At 38.0% G+C, this 5045-nt stretch overlaps 1 long non-coding RNA gene across 1 annotated transcript; it reads right to left on the bottom strand.

Moving 5' to 3' along the window:
- Positions 1–2631: 2631 nt before the first annotated feature.
- Positions 2632–3808, bottom strand: LOC131021310 (uncharacterized). The gene is made up of 3 exons (XR_009100918.1): positions 3776–3808; positions 3599–3652; positions 2632–2899 (listed from the first exon to the last, which is right to left on the bottom strand). It is a non-coding gene; the product is annotated as an uncharacterized LOC131021310 (long non-coding RNA).
- Between the last annotated feature and the right edge of the window lie 1237 nt (positions 3809–5045).

Below are 5045 nucleotides of genomic sequence, written 5' to 3'. Positions count from 1 at the left end.
CTCTGTAGATGCATTTATATAAGATAAATAAGTTATATTAGTCAAGATATTAATTTAATTTATATACTTAATTATTTGTTAATTACATACCATATACTGCTGCAGGATACGAGTCGACTGGGACCCGTCCACGTGCCTACTGATCCCTGTACCCTCCCCATCGGGCTCGGACATCCGGTTGGCACGTGCTCGATCTGAAACAGCCTCAACCTCGGGACGATGCCAGTAATCCCGGAGTCCAGTCCAAAAATCGGGAGTCATCCAGACGGGTCTAGACATTTCTCTCCCTTGGCGGGTACACTGCTTGAGGTCTGACTTGTAGTCGCTCATCATGTCGGAGTAACTTTTGCGGGCGTTTTTCACCCACATTTTCCTCACGTCACGCTCATCACCGGGCTGCCACAGAAACTCTTTCTGTTGAAAGAAAGAGAATTAATTTAATATCAAACATTATAACAATTTAATATGATATATTTATATGTACTATAAATTTAATTGTACCTGTAATTCATCAAAAAATTTATCCTTCATCGCCGGGGGCGTCAACTTCCATGTGTACCCGCCTGGGTTATCAAACATCTTAAATGTGCGCGTGCAAGCTTTCGACAGGCCGGAGGGCTCCAACAAAACACTGTGTACAAGTAATTTTATCACTTAATCATGGTGTACGAGAAACAGTAATTTAAACTAAAATACTTACCCAGTCGTAGGATGCCTCTGAAATACCGTCCTCCCATCAGGTGCCTTAACCTCTCTCTCTCTGATAGCGGCAGCTGTAGGGCCCCTATGCCTTCTAGCCCGTGAACTACTAGAAGCTTGGGGAGTCTCGGGAGTCCCAGAAATCTGCGTCCCGGACCCATCAGATGTATCTGCTGTAGCTTCTGGCGCATTAACGCCAGATCGCCTCCCAAATCCCAAGAAACCTCTGTGGGTAGACATGATACCTGTTGCATACAATTACATTAACAAATATATAGCCAAACATAACATTAACAGTAACTAACAAACATAACAAATTTGCAATCAAATTCAACCAAAATGTGCATTTACATTTATTCATAATCATCACTACTATTATCATCACTATCGTTAGATGTCAACGGGGGATCATCGTCTTCTGATTCATCGTCATCTTCAATCTCAACGACTCCACCGAGGGTATCTTTTGTCTTCCCCTTCACATTCAGGACAATATTAAACACGTTATCAAACACATTTTTCTCAATGTGCATGACATCCAGATTATGTCGAATCAAAAGATGTCTCCAATAGGGTAGATCCCAAAATATGCTTTTCTTTTTCCACCCTACATCTTGATATTTGGCGAGTTGAGCGTTCCTGCCATCGAAGTCTTCGGTAACCTTCACGAAGCCTAACCCCTCGATTTGATTCAAGATTTGTATTCCTGATCTTTGTTCTGGTGGACCAACATTGCATGTCTTATTCCTCAAGAATGAAGTTTTGTTTCTCCTAAACACATGGTTAGGAGGTAAGAACTTCCGATGATTATCAAACCACGATTGTTTTCCACTCAACGGCAAAGTGAATGCTTCTGTATTCTCCATGCAATGTGGACATGCCAATTTCCCAGCTGTACCCCACCCAGACAACATAGCGTACGCTGGAAAATCACTGATAGTCCATATCAGAGCTGCTCGCATCTGAAAATTTTGCTTCAACGATATGTCGTAAGTGTTCACACCAACCTCCCACAGAGATTTTAACTCGTGTATCAGTGGCTGTAAGAATACGTCCAACTTCATCTTTGGGTTTGATGGGCCAGGCACGAGGACTGTGAGGAACATGAATTGTTCTTTCATGCACAACCACGGAGGCAAGTTATACGGCGTGACAATAACTGGCCAAGAAGAATATTGACGCCCTGATTGTGCAAATGGGGCAAAACCATCTGTAGAGAGGCTCAATCTCACATTTCTGATCTCCTCGGCGAATCCAGGAAAGACTGAATTCAAATGTTTCCATGCCGGAGAGTCGGCCGGGTGGCGCATTATCCCATCGTCTGCGGAGGTCGCATGCCACCGCATGTGTTCAGCAGTCGCAGGAGATGCAAACAATCTCTGCAATCGGGGCGTCAAGGGAAAATAGTGCATCTGTTTGGCAGGCACTTGTTTCTTTCGGCGACTCCCAGATGCACGCAAGCTGTCCTTATATCGTGATTGGTCACAGAACATACAACTATGTAGCTCACTAGTTTCCCCCCAATACAACATGCAGTTATTAACACAGCAATCGATCTTCTCTACTGGCAAACCCAAACCACGTAGATTTCTTTTTGTACTATAGAAGTCTTCTGGACAGTTGTTACCCTCTGGTAAAGCAGCTTTCATCATCGAAGACATCTGATTGTAAATCCTCTCTGACATGTGGCTTTCAGTCTTTATGCTCATGAATTGAGTCATCCAGCTTAATTGTGTGTACGTGTCACATCCTGCGTACAATGGAGTATCCGCTGCATCCAACATGTTATAAATCTGTTGAGCGTCATTATTGGGCGGCTGCTCCAGATTTGGAGGATCTTGATAATTACTAGGTCCAGCATGGTCATGCACTATCCTTTCGTAGTTATTGTATAATCCATCATCCTCATTCATTATAGCATGTTCTCTCGGCATATACAGCGGTGCTTCCCCGTGACAAACCCAAACTTTGTAATTCAGGACAAATCCACGCCTACTAACATGTTTTCTGACCGTAGGTACATCTAAATACGCTTGATTCTTGCACTTCTTACACGGGCACCTAATGTTACCTTGTCCATCTGTGTACGCCGTTTGATTGAACGCCCACTCAAGGAAAAACTCAAGCCCCGTTTCAAATGCAGTACGATCATTGTATCTCGCGTACATCCACATACGATTATCACTCATTCTTGCAAATTCTAATTGAAAAAAACAAATAAAATATAATAAATTACTTGAAATCTAACAAAATTTCGACAGCATAACCCCACTATCCTAACTACCAAGTGCTCGACTCTACCAGCAACTATAGTGACCATAGTGGTCCTAATTTACTAAGCCTATACTAGGTCTACCCGGCCCCCCAATGTCGAAGCAATAATACAATACAAATAAAAGCAATAAAAATCATGGTAATTAAATTAAAAACAATCATTTGTTGGGAGAAGATCCTTAAGAAATAATCAATTTCTATCCCAAAGGGAGAAGATCCTTAAGAAATTGATTAAATCTATCCCACAATATATATATATATATATATATATATATATATATATATAATATAACATTTCATAAACACATAGCACATAACATTTAATTTAACAAAATTATCCAACATATATAAATTATTCTAACAAACAACTTAAACTAATTGATTAAAATTAATATAATTTAAAATTAATCATGCTTCATAATTTAAAATTAAACTAACAACATATATTAAATGGATTAATATAATTTAAAATTAATCATGCTTCATATAATTTAGTTATAAACAAAATCAATTATAAATTAATTAACTATATATAACAAATAAATCTATTTAATTAATTATATATAATTAAATACATAAATAAATTCATAATTAAATAATTAAATAAATAAATAAGAGAGCGTACGGTGGTGGTTTCCGGTGGGTGTCGTGAAGAAGGCGGTGAAACGAGGTCGTCGAACTACAATAAATAATATAAGTGAAAATTATATAATTATATATATATATATAATTAAAATTAATGAGATATATATATATATATATATATATATAGATCTAGATAGAGAGAGAGAGAGAGAGTTACCTGCTGGGTCGGCGGCGGCGGCGAAGGAAGAGCAGCAGCGGAAGCAGGGGATGGGGGGTTTATTTTCTGTTCGTGTATCACGGTTGCGGCGCAGAAACTGAAAAAAGTATCAAACCCGCTGCCCTATATTTTAAAGGTTACCGACGGCAAATGCCGCCGCTAGCTAGCGGCGGTAATTTTGCCGCCGTTAAATCTATAAATGTAATTAATTAATGCGTATTTTAACATTAACGGCGGCGTCGCCGCCGTTATCTACCGGCGACGATTTTGCCGTCGGTAACTGGCCGGTAATTTCGAAAGTTCGGGTCGCCTGGAATGCCGCCACCGTGCCGCCGTTAGCTACCGACGGCAAAATCGCCGCCGGTAGTTTTCGCCGGTAAAAATGCGTTTTTTTGTAGTGACATAGGTTGCAACATTACTTATAATTCGTGACTACATTAAAATTTCTCAAGTTACAACATTACTTCCAGTTCGAGCATAAATTAAATTCTCAAAGTATTAAATAAAATTCGTAACAAAAGTACTTCCAATTCGTACATGGAATGAAATTTTTCCGTGTTACATGAAAATATAATTCGTAACAAAGGTATGAGTGGATTTTGAAAATAGTCACTTTTATATAGTAAAAATAAATTTTACCCACTAATATAAAAATTTAAAAAAATACCCACATTTACCATTTTACCCTTACATATAAAATTTTACAAATACCCACTGTTCACTGGTTGTGAATTCAACTTGAATTCACAACTAAATTCAAGTATTGGTTGTGAATTCGCGTGAATTCACAACCAACATTATTTCGAGTTGTGAATTCACAACCGATAAAACTTGAATTCACAATTAACATTATTTCAAATTGTGAATTCACAACCAATGAAACTTGAATTCACAACCAACACTATTTCAATTGTGAATTCACAACCAACGTTGATAATTCAGTTGTGAATTCATAAACCTGGTTGTGAATTCAAGAACATTTGTACAAAATTGCGCGATTTTCATAAATTTCTTCGTTACTTGTAATTTTTTTTATTAAAATCAAATTGAATTCAATTTTTCCTCAAATAATCTCCTAGTTAACTTCCGTGTTGAAATCAACATAAAAGAATATCGAATATAATTGAAAAAAAATCAATTTTTCCCCCCTAATTCACTGATCCATCAACTCGAAGAAATTGTTGATCAAGTCAATCTGCAACAATTCGCTGATCCCCTAATTCACCAAATTCACTCAAATTCACCAAAACTCCCCTCAAATTCAACAATT

The sequence above is a fragment of the Salvia miltiorrhiza genome, chromosome 4 (genome assembly GCF_028751815.1).
Source record: "Salvia miltiorrhiza cultivar Shanhuang (shh) chromosome 4, IMPLAD_Smil_shh, whole genome shotgun sequence".
In the NCBI taxonomy this organism is placed as follows: Eukaryota; Viridiplantae; Streptophyta; class Magnoliopsida; order Lamiales; family Lamiaceae; genus Salvia; species Salvia miltiorrhiza.
Note: the sequence above shows the minus strand (reverse complement) of the source record. Positions and strands in the feature narration are given on the sequence as shown.